This window comes from Macrobrachium nipponense, chromosome 43, assembly GCF_015104395.2.
Source record: "Macrobrachium nipponense isolate FS-2020 chromosome 43, ASM1510439v2, whole genome shotgun sequence".
In the NCBI taxonomy this organism is placed as follows: Eukaryota; Metazoa; Arthropoda; class Malacostraca; order Decapoda; family Palaemonidae; genus Macrobrachium; species Macrobrachium nipponense.
Window position 1 is genome coordinate 49701639 of NC_061104.1, and position 12173 is coordinate 49713811.

The 12173-nt window shown below is 41.6% G+C and overlaps 1 protein-coding gene and 1 long non-coding RNA gene across 2 annotated transcripts in view; one reads left to right on the forward strand and one right to left on the reverse strand.

Annotated features, from left to right (window-relative positions):
* The window catches only part of LOC135213964 (uncharacterized), a 78027-nt gene extending 69421 nt beyond the window's left edge, over positions 1-8606 (reverse strand). Inside the window, exons 1-2 of the long non-coding RNA XR_010314238.1 lie at positions 8406-8606; positions 4720-4888 (exon numbers count right to left, since the gene is read on the reverse strand). This is a non-coding gene — a long non-coding RNA (uncharacterized LOC135213964). The remainder of the gene's footprint in view (positions 1-4719; positions 4889-8405) is intronic.
* A 3321-nt stretch (positions 8607-11927) lies between these two features.
* Positions 11928-12173, forward strand: part of LOC135213731 (uncharacterized) — a 125423-nt gene continuing 125177 nt past the window's right edge. The window contains exon 1 of the mRNA XM_064247847.1: positions 11928-12141. The gene's annotated coding sequence lies outside the window, so the exon portion shown is untranslated. The remainder of the gene's footprint in view (positions 12142-12173) is intronic.

A 12173-nucleotide genomic window follows, 5' to 3' on the forward strand; every position in this document is an offset into this window, starting at 1 on the left:
AACCTTGTCAGAAGGGAGATGTTCCTGTGAGACGTCCAAAGCAAAAGGTCTCTCGTCAGTTCGTAAAGGAACGAGGAGTGAGTCCCTCCCTGTTTTCGAATGTAGGCAAGTGCGGTGGTGTTGTCCACGTTTACTTGCACTACTTTGTTCGACACCAGAGGTTTCTAGACTCTTCAAAGCCAGATGCACGGCTAAGAGCTCTTTGCAGTTTTATTGTGACCAAGTCACCTGCGCTGGTTCCCAGGTGCCCGACACCTCCTTCGAGCCTAATGTTGCTCCCCAACCTTTCTCCGACGCGTCGGAGTACAACACTAGGTCTGGGTTCTGTGTCCTTAGAGAGATCCCTTTGTTCTCTTCCAGAGGGGGCAACCACCATTCCAGGTGCGATCTTATCTCCACTGGAATGGGAAAGGCGTCCGACAGTTGTCCAGTTTTCCAACTCAAGATTCTTGAGGAAGAATTGAAAGCGGACGTAAATGAAGTCTTCCTAGCGGGAAGAACTGTTTCGAGCGAGGAAAGGGTCCCTAGCAGGCTCAACCATTCCCTCGCCGACGTATGTTCCTTCCTTAAGAAGAGAGAGACTATCTGCAAACCTTTTGCGATTCTCTCTTGCGAAGGAAATACTCGAAAACCCCGAGAATCCATCCGAATCCCCAGATAGACTAAGTCCTGTCTGGGGGTCAGCTGCGACTTCTCGAGGTTCACGAGCAATCCCAACGCTTTGATCAGATCTAAAGTTAACGTCAGGTCCTCCAAGCACTGTCTCTCTGATCTGGGCCCTGATGAGCCAGTCGTCCAGATACAGAGAGATATTTACTCCTTTGAGGTGAAGAAACCTCGCCACATTCTTCATCAGGCTTGTGAAGACCTGAGGAGCTGTGGACAGGCCGAAACACAAGGCTCTGAACTGAAAGATCCTTCCCCCCGTCATGAAACGGAGGTACTTCTTCGATGAAGGGTGGATCGGGACGTGAAAGTAGGCGTCCTGGAGATCTAGAGACACCATCCAATCTCCATGTCGCAATGACGCAAGGACTGAAGCAGAAGTCTCCATCGAGAACTTCTCCTTCCGAACAAATTTGTTCAGAGAGCTGACGTCCAGTACTGGTCTCCAGCCTCCCGAGGCTTTCGCAACCAGAAAAAGGCGATTGTAAAACCCCGGGGAGTTTTGATCCAGTACTAGTTCTATCGCTCTCTTGTACCACATTTTGTTCCACCATCGATCGAAGAGTATCCCTCAGCATAGGATCCTTGTACTTGGCTGTTTAGTCCTTGGTATGACGTTAGGGGAGGAGTGTTCAGGAAAGGGATACGATATCCCTTCCTTATTATAGCCAACGATGACGCGTGGCTGCGTTTATAAGTGTCCAGGCCTCCACAAATCCCAGGAGCCTGGCACCTACTGGTGCTTGGAGGAGAGAAGCTTCACTTTCCCTTTTTAAAGGGACGAAAGGCAGACCTACCTCTCTTCTCAGGAGCCTTCCTTCTTGCGGGAGGTCTGGAGGTAGGGCCACCTCGAAAGGGCTGAACTGATGTACTCGGTCCTTTCTTGTCAGTTGTAGAAGCAGGCTTCTTCTTCCTTGCTGACTGCGTCAGAAGGTCCTGAGTCGCCTTCTCAGTTAATGAATGAGCAATGTCCTTCACCAACTGAGAAGGGAACAAAAATTCAGACAAAGGCGAATACAGCAGCGCTGCCCTCTGAGCGTGGGAGACTGCCTTGTTAAAAAAGGCACCATATCCGTCCTCTCTTTAGAAGACCTGCTCCAAACAAAGAGGAGATTTCAAACGAGCCATCCTGCACCGCTTTGTCTATCAAGACAATATGCACAAAAGGGCTTCCGGTTCGATTCCTTCCGAATCATGGGCTTTCTTGGACATCACCCCAAGGGACCAATCTAAGAAGTTGGAAAACTTCCAATACATGAAAGAGTCCCTTGAGGAGATGGTCCAGTTCAGAAATGCCCCACGTAATCCGTGCCGAGTTGAGACCTTGTCGACGTGAAGCGTCAACTAAGGTCGAAAAGTCTGCTTCTGACGTAGACGGGAGAGCAATACCCATATTCTCTCCCGTCTGATACCAAATGCCTCTTTTACCAGCTAGTCTCGCTGGAGGCATGCAGAAGACCGTTCTTACTAAGTCCTTCTTAGACTTCATCCAAAGAGTCTAAGGATTGTAGAGCCCTCTTCATTGAAATGGTGGGCTTCATTTTTTGAGAAAAGACGAAGACTCTTCGTCTTCAGCACTCGAAAACAGAGAGCGCGGAGAAAGGAGGAGCGGCAGGAGTCAATTCGTCTCCATACTCCTCTAGAAGCAAGGGCAGTCAAAACTTTATAGTTTCGACAGTCCTTCTCTTCCTTGATATTCTTCATCCGAGTTTACTTCCAACTCGGGATCTAAATGAGTCTCCGCTCCCAACTCTGTACGTTCTTCCTCTGGAGGAGACAAACTCCTAATAGGAGAGGGGCTAAGGGAATGATATTCTTCCTCTTCCCCGCTTTAATAGCCCTGGAAGGCGCCAAAAGCTCAGGCTTCTCTCGATAAAATAGAAGACGCTTCCCGCTTGGATGACGCTTCTCGTCCACCAAGCGTCCTGGCTGACGCCTCCCGCTTACTTGGCTGCTGACGTCCGGGATTGACGCCTCGCGCCTGGAAGACGCTCCGCTCTCAAAAAGGCGTCCTAACTGGCGCCAAAATATTGGTTGGAGCTTCACGTCTACCAACAGCTTTCAAAGACGCTTCATGTCTAAAAGAACGTTCTCACGTCTCTCTGGCGTTACGTATCTATCGTAAGCTACCGATCTCGCTCTCGAACCCGAAGCTTCTGTAATATGTTTAGAAGCTTCACGTCTGCATGACGCTTCTCGCTTAGCAGGGGAGAGAGGACGAGACTTCTTGATTGGAAGCGCAACGTCCTTCCTACGAGGCGCCAAAACTCCCACCAGAGAGGCCAGTTGTTCTTGTACTGCCATAATAATTTCCTTGAAGCTTCTCCCACGTCACTGCCATGACGCCTTTCGTCATCAATCGGGGAGAAGTAGGAAAGGGTACTTCTGCGTCCTCGTCGGTGACGCTGACGCCACCTTCGCCTTCTTAATAGAAGAGGGAGCGTCATCTGAGAAACGCTCTGGCTCGAATCAATTTCGGGTTCTTTCAAATGACGCTTCAGAGGCCTCGATAAATCCGACTCCTTCCACCCTCGTTTAGGTGAGGGAGAGGAGAGAGGATGAGAAGAAACAATCACGAAGGACGCTTTTTCTAAAGCGCCCTTGAGCAGCCTGCCACGAAACAGAGCTTGCTGAAGGGACGTCTGACCGTTGGGGATTCCCCACGACCTCCTTAAGGCTTTCGACTTTCCTTCTCCTCTGGGCATGGGAGCTTGGAAGAGGTCTAGGCCTGGGAGCGTCGCAGGGACGATCAAACGCCCCCTCCACAACACTAGGAGAACTCACTTCACTGTAATGCTCACTTTCACTAGCCTTACCTTGTAAGTCCGCCATTTTGGACTTCATGTCTCGAATTGTAGCTTTCAGATCGGCGTTTCCGAGGCCGATTCCGAAAGTACACTTTGTGAATTAGACACATAGGGAGAATCTAAATCATTAGGATTAGAATAATTATCAGTAAAAGGCTCAATAGGCCTTGACTCACACCTTTCGATGTCTAACCCTATCCCTCTCTAACTTCTTCAAATAAGAAGTTAAAGTCTTCCAACTCTTCTGCATTTAATCCCGCGCATCATTACAAGATTATTAGCAGAACACTGAAACCCCCTACATTTACGACATACAGTGTGAGGATCAACCGAAGCTTTCGGTATCCTCACCCTGCAGCCTACATTCACACACTTCTCACACTCACATTTGAATCAGACATACTGAGAAAAACAATCCAAAAAGCAATTCCAAAAACAGTCCACAGTAGCGAATGCCAAAAACACGATCCAGATACGTCACCAAAAAGCCGAGAAACGATGATCAAAGGATGAAATAAGAATCTAAGTCAGGAGGTAATAGCAACAATGTTGATACCACTGGCGACAGAGAAAATATGATAGAAAACGGGGATGGTTCCTAGTCCTGCCGCCCAGGGCAGGCAGGTAGATCACCTGACCTACCTGTGGCGAGTGGCGCGAAATTTGAATTTCTGTCGGGGACGACGGAGTCTTAGCTATGTATATATCTGACAGGTAAGTTGATTGTATGAAAACATTTTTTCTGCTAGTTTTCTTGTTGCTTTGTTGTGTTTTGATGTTATTATCTTGCGCACAACCATCGTTTTCCATTGACCACCGCCCTAAATATCACAACGGTAATGGGGGCACCCAGGTGGGAACCTGGGGTTTTGGGTGGGGAAAAACTAAAACGAGCAATAAGCGGAAGATAATAGCAACAGAATACGAAAAAGCAACAAAAAACTAACAGAAAAATGGTTTTCCACGCAAACATAAGAGGGTGAAAAAGCAACTACGGAGTGTCTCAGGACGAGGTAGCTATCTCAAGCTCCATTTTCTAAATCGTCCCATTTTTCTAAACCACGATTTACAACAGTGGGTAATACAGAAAATGAATAAAATAACAAAAGTAGTCTAACCTAACAAACCCACCTAACCTAAACTAGAGGGAGGTTATCCTTACTTAGCAGGGGGGTTCGCCCCCTTGCGACCCACTCCCCTTAAAAAAATCGTGCCTAAAATGATCTACAATGACAAATTGTCTTACCTTATTGATGTCGATCTGACCTATCACACTAGGGGGACTTCACTTTTCTTGGTAACACAGGGTGTTCTCATAAAAAGAATAAATTTTCTCCATTATTATGTAAAAATTGTAATAGTTCCACATCAGTCTCGGTAGGTGCACCTACAACTTTCCCACACGGAGGCCATCGCTGAAATGAAAATTTTTTTGTGGGGAAGAACCTGACATCTTTCATGAAAAGCCAATCAAAGCTTAGTAGTACAAAAATACATAAGAATTGTGACTGGGCAAAATCCATTAGCCAATAATATTACATTACATGGACATACAAGGCTGTAATTAGAAGACAGCGATCAGTAGGTGGAGCTACTGCACAGGTTAGAGGAAATTGTCACAGTGAGCAACGGGGAGGAGTCAAGTAGAAAGGAAACGAACATACGAACAAACAAGAGCGACTCTTTGTGACAGTGGAAACATCAACAAAGAACTTAGAAAAAATGCATACTTACCGTAATTTGATTTTTTTTTTTTCCTGTTATCATGCATTTGCGCAGGTAATGTATTTAGAAAAAATATTTTGCTTTCATATGTTTTACCCAAGAAAAATATAAATTGCAATGTAGGATGTGGATGGACTCTACTGAAAAACAAGCAGAAAAACTTTACTCTTCATAAACTGAAAATAATTGCATATTGTAACAAATATAAAAACTATGAGTGAATTTCTGAAGAAATATAAAAAACCATGTTGCAAAATTTCCACTTTGATTTCAATACATATTCATTCTTTAATGCTGCTTTTTAGTTTTACTCTATTAACTAAGACATTCATATTGTAATAAACGTCTCATTCCCTCAGTGAAAATGTATGGATGTGACTTCCTGGCACTCCTAAAAGGGCCTTATGTGGCGGGACGAGATTATTATTTACATAAAAATCTACGGCTGAAGGCCGATATTACTGAAGGGATGAATTTACGTAAAACTCTGGAACTTACTTTAAATTAACTATATCTACAATTCACACCTTAAGGGTGTAGGGGTCTTGAGTAGGTCCCGAAAAAAATGAAGGTGGTTGATTGCAGGTCCACCACAACATGTACTAAGAAACAACTCAGACAAAGACATATGATTTGCCAAGTACAGGTTATTTAAATAAGAGCATCGTACCCAAGGGTTCTCAAACATCCTCTCACAACCAGGCCTGATATTTGTCTGCAAAGAGATTGCATTCTAGCATCAGTACTAAGGCCGTGGACACATGGGAAACATTATGCATTACTTTCTATTAGTATTTCATATCAAAGCTCACTCACAGGGGGCATAGAATGACTGGGAGCTTATACAGAAAGGAATACTATGTTGCTTGATTGACTAGGGGATGTTTAAATATCACTTATTAATATCACAAGGGGTATTAATTATAGCACTGAACCAAAATTGAGGAGTGAAAAGCTAAGCCAAGAAGGGGGGAGTCACCTTGGAAAGAATGAAACGAAATACAGACTAAGGCAAAAACGATTTCTGGCTGCACCTGAAATTACTCTCTACAGTACCTGGAAATCTGTGGTCTTGTTGTCTGCTCATTTGCTGATCGATCTGTGCACTATGGATGGTAAAAGAACAAGTGTGGGATCCCCAGAGGAGAAAGCAGGGGAGCAAAAAAAGGGGGGAAGTGGTGTTCTGCAGGGGAGAGGCGTCTGACTTCTGAGACCTCTGTGGAACTTCTGAGTGAGCTGCATTTATCGTCTCCTTTTAAAATCTCAGGCACCAAGAGGCTCTACCCCTCTACAGGATACCTGTGGAGTTTAATTCCAGGAAGCCAATAGGAATAGAGGAGATAGTTTAGAGAACGGAGGCCTTCAATTCAAGAGGGGCAACTCGGGAAAAAAACTTCCTTTAGAAAAGAATATTATTTTACTTGGTTCTGGCTTAAAATCCTGACCAACATATTTCATTCAGTGGTTATACAAGCAAATACAACCTTCCCCTGAGGTTCGGAGACCCCTGGTCATTTCGGCCGTAAGTCATCTAGGCCATAAGATCCACACTGGCAAATGGCCGAAACGTTTTACAGCCTAAAAATGTAAGACATTATGTTTATGATATTTACCATTATTATTTTATGTTTTATGTACATCTAAGGGGTTAGTACTAACACAGTGCCCATTCTGCTTGTAAACTGAAGTTGCCAAACCTAGAAGGGTGCCTGTGGTCCAAATGACTTAGGGGTAATCCCAAAATGACCTGGAAACAGTTACAATAGGCTGATGAAAATGGTAAGCTTTAGCCTCCAGAACACAAGGTAAATTTCCAAGGGTTACTTTACAAAAAAGGTCTTTACCACCAGGAAATATGGTACTCAAGGATGCTTCAATAACAGCAATGATGAGAGATTGTCAGTACATCTGCTAAAGATGCAGCCAAAGAAAATGTGGTGCTACCTACCAAATAGCAAGGTGGGCTCCTCATTCTCTAAATTGCCTGCTGCTAGTTAACTACCATGTTATCATGCTTCAGAGACTGACCAGTTTTGCCAAAAGTAATCTATATAACCTAGTTTACCTAAAAGGGCCTAGATTATATTTCTGTTGGAACAAACTACTATATTTTTCTAACAGCAGTCTAGTAGCTAGGCTACTTCATGTTTTTCATGTACTATGTAACATTCTTTCCCATCAGGAATGCTTAGTTAACTTATTAACGAAGTAAAGTATGGACCACTGCACGAAGCAAAAGACTTTGATCAGGTTAGGTGGGGGGGGGGGAGAATGGGACAACCATTCTTTTTTGGGGAGTAACAAATTGCAGAATTCATGAGGATAGGCATGCATAAACTACATATTCTTGATTTACAGCAGCCTAACCCAAAATTCCTGTCTTAATATAGCCTAGCTACTAGGTATTACCTAGGTATCCCAAATTTTGTATTTTGGTTTCGGTTCAACACAACCGGATTAGCCAAGAAGGAAAGGATGTGTAACAGTATTAAAGATCTCCATCCAACAGGTTAAACTTTACATGGCTTAGGATGGGTCCAAAGGTTAATCCCAACACCCCCCCAAAAAAAAAAAAAACATTAGCCTAGTAGCTAGTACCCTATTGTTAAAAGCTGACGTGGCATTCCCAATAAACTTATCCACGTTGTAGAAAAGGCACATAGGAAAGCTACTAGCCTACCTAGTATAGGCTATAGTATATTACCTATGTAAATTAGCTAGTTTCTAGAAATAAGAAAGGTAAAGAGATACAGGGAACCCAGTCAATTAAAAAAGTAATTTAAAATAAAAATATACTGTTCTGCTTCATAATTAGGCCTATAAACAGAACTGACCAAGGAGTCTGTTTGACAGGTTTCGGTCCTGTTCCGTATCATCACAATATGGTACTTCTACCTAGTATACATAGGTACCTACTACTATATAGTATCATGAAGATCATGGATGATGCCGAGAAGTGGATGCAAATGCAGTCGAAATCATTGATATTGAATGATATGACAGGTAGTAGCTAATGCTTGATAGTTACAAATCAACAAAGAACTGTACTGCTGTAATTAGGCCTGGTGCCCTAGGCTAGGCGAGACGAATTTAGCAATAATTTTAGGACCCTCGAAAATCTGACCCAAGGCTATTTCGGGAAATTCATCACAAGCACCATGAATTGATGATTGCTACGTCAATGATGAGAAAATTAGTAATACTTACTACTGAACAAACTGAATGAATATCACTGAACGGACACGAAAGGTCAACACAGTAAACAAGATGAACGGTAAGGTGTAACACACGACATCAGAGTTCAATGTAGTATTTGAAAAATTGAAATTCGATATTTTCTGAAGCGTCTGCGTCACTTAATCAGTTTTTAATTTAATAATTTTCGTCATACTCGCATCATGACCATCCTCCACAAAAAAAAGACAACTCTCAATCATTCTTCTAAAAAATATCTGATGAGTCATTTAGTTTTGCCCACACTACATAATACCAAAAATAGTCTCAATAAGTTTAAAAGAAAAAAAAAATCATTTAAAAATAATGTCAATTAAATCTGTAGGTTTGTCTGAATTTTTTTTTTTTTTTAGGTGATTCTGATGCTTAATTTACACATGGCCGGCCGCAGCATATTTTCCCAGGGAGAGCAAATCTTAATATTAACACAGATAGTTTCCGGTATCAAGGAAACCCATTTGACCCTTTGAACTAGCAGGTAATTAATTCCAAAACCAGTAGCTATCAGCGCCTGCATTTCCTTAATGAATAAAGCAATTGTGTGTGTGTAAAATGTAAAAATTAAACACTTACCTTCAGAAACAAAACCAACTTTAAAGCTGATAAATTTATTGCTAAGAGCATAAAGAAAATAAGAAAAACAAAGCCAGGAGTACAAGTATAATTTGAGGGATACTTTGACAGGAGACGAGGCATGCAAGCTGCTTTACAGATTAGGTAGTACAGCATAAGTATATTAACATCAAACTACAACGATAAATGTCCAGAAGTGACAAGGCAAATAATAGTGAAAGAAAATGCCAAAATGGTTTAACAGTGAATTATGCGAAGCTCGAAAAAGTCAAGGCGTAATGAAAATTGATCACTATAAAACAGCCAGAAATCAGCACAACGACTTGATGATTAAAATCAAGAAAATATATTACAATAAAATGTTTAGTAGAGGAAGTCTTAAAAAAAATGCACGATAATTTAGCCAGAATATTAGGACTTGAGAAAGGAAAAGTTGTACCTGATGTAGCTAATAACCACAAGAAGAACCTGGCTGATAACTTTGTGAACTACTTAATTAAAAAAGAAAGAAAAAAAGATGAAAGAATCTGTCATAATTTAGAAAAGGATGTCCATTCCGATCTCCCAGTGATCATAATGAGAAATAGCAAATTCAGTACGTTTGAAGAACTATAATATGAATGACTTTGAATAATTAATGAGGAAAAGAGAAAAAAAAACCTGATGTTAAAAAAAGACCCATTTCCCACAAGTGACTTAAAAGAGGAAAGAAAATCTTTAATAAGTTGAGGGACCTATATTATTGTCCAAATTAACAGAGCACAGGTATCCTTCCCCAAAAGTTAAAAAGCTTACTTGTATAAAGACGGCTTACAAAGGGTAAGGTAATAAATTGAGAAAACCTTAGCTTCTTCTATAGGCCGATATCGAACCTATCGTACGGCGAAGATAAAACTTAATGAAGACAAAACTGAGTGTATGCTATTTGGATCTGAGAGTGCATTAAGGAAATACGAACATTTCAGAAGAATAACTATTAGTTCGTCATCCACAAGCATTGTAGCATTAGTGAGGAACTTAAGGAGTATTTATTGATAATAAATTGTCGATGTAAAATCATATATTGCATAATTGTAAAAGCCTGTAATTATCATATCAGAAAAATTGCATTTATCGGAAAATAGTTAAAGGACGATGCCCTGAAAACAGCAATTTGTAACCAAATACTTTCGAGACTTTACTATTCCAACTTTATATACTAGTATACCACGGTCTCCCTAACTACCTACTAAGAAAATTGATTGTGGTACAAATTAGATCCGTCAGATTAACAAAAAGATTACGCTACCGTGACAGAATAAGCCTAGCACTAATTGAGCTATATTGGCTCCCAGTAAAAGGAACAATAGAATACAAAATACTTCTTACACACTTTGAAGCACTTACATGCGGTGTACCAACATATCTCAGAAACTACTTAGGGTTCTTCAGTCCTAAAATGGATATTGTGATCAGACATGCATGTGAAGCATAGGCTATTTGAACCTAGAACAAATTGTAAGTCAGTTGAGAGAGCATTTGAACACAGCGCACCAAGATCATGCAACAAAATACCGCTTTGCAGCGACGATCAATGATTACAAGAAGAGAGCAGATTAAAAAAAAGAACTAGACTTATTCTGCAGGAGCTATGATACTGAAGAGAAAACACTAAAGACAATGATATAATAAAATAAAAGAAGTAACTTATTTAGAAAATGTACAATGGCCTGCCAGAGAGAGAATCATCCCTGTCGGGGGCTTTATACGTAAAACCAAAGTGGAACCTGAAAATCGAAACCATATGATAGAGGCTGCGCCGAATCGCCCACAACATTACGTCATCTAGAAATCGCTGCATATATACGTAGGCACGAGAACAGTTGTTTTGAAGCAATCCCATCGATGTAAATTAAAACAGACGGAAATTGTGTCATGGCAGTAAGGAGGCTTGTCAGGTGTGCGAAATATAAGCACTCACATTTCACGGAAGGAACCAGGATACACAAGGCAAGGAGCCGATGATGCTGTGGCCGTGCATATCCGACCGGTATTCGGGGTCTTGACCCCTCCCTCCTAACCCCAGACACGAAGGGCATTATCCGACTTGTTGCAAAACATGTCTTGACAGATGCCATAAGCACAACAGTGGTACATGGACACTTTTTCTGATTTCCCAGGAATGATCGTTAGAGCTCCAATTCTTTACACGCGTTAATTCACATACCAAATTTTCATTCATAAATACAGTATACAAATGGACAACAGTTTTCGACTACACCAGGGGTGACATCTTGCCATGAAACGTTTGATGAATCATTAGGGCGTTTTGACTACAGGTGACGTTGGCAAGTTATAACAGCTATTTTTACAGGGCAAACTAATGACAACAGCGGTTTTCTGAGTTTATTTGTTGAATTCAAACAGGTATCCACGTGCTGACCTGTTTTGATCGTAAGTCAGTTACCCCTAATAATATCACTTTGTTTAGTTCGGTAATTATAATTTGATTAATTTTTTGTTTCGTTCGTTTTAGCTCAGTGGCGCCGAGACACCCACCGTTATTTACAGTGAATGTTAAGGAATGCATGATATAAAAATGATGGACGATTGCAATCAATATATGTGTTATTTAATATAGACTTTCTCTGAAAAAAGGACGAAAACATAAGAAATACACTATTTAGTGACGTCACAATCAATAGGTGAGTGGTTGTGTGTGAGATAGAAAGAGAGAGAAAGAACGAAAAGTATAGAGGGAGAGAGAGCTTTGCTTGTGTTGCGGGGACCGACTCGACTTCCCCGTCCAGCCATTTTGGATGCGCATCCCGGCGCTCCTCTGTTTCTCCGTCGCAAATTCTCTCGACTGTTATTTACGTTTGTCGTAAAAGTTACGTCACCGAAGTTACGACGCAAATTTTGCGGAACGAAATGGTTGAATCGGAAATTTTCGACGCTGGCAGGCCGATATGGCGTCGAGAATGAGATTCGTGTGAAAAATGATTAAAATCGACTCGGATTTTGGGCTGAACTGCCATTACGACAAATGATCTTGCGGCACCTCAGTATCCGACGAATCAACATGGCGGATAGGGTGTACTCTGTGTCACCCAAGTAAGGAAAGCGTATTTTTGACGAGATATCCGGCATAATATCGGTGAGTACGCGTGAATTTCAGGTAAATGGGGT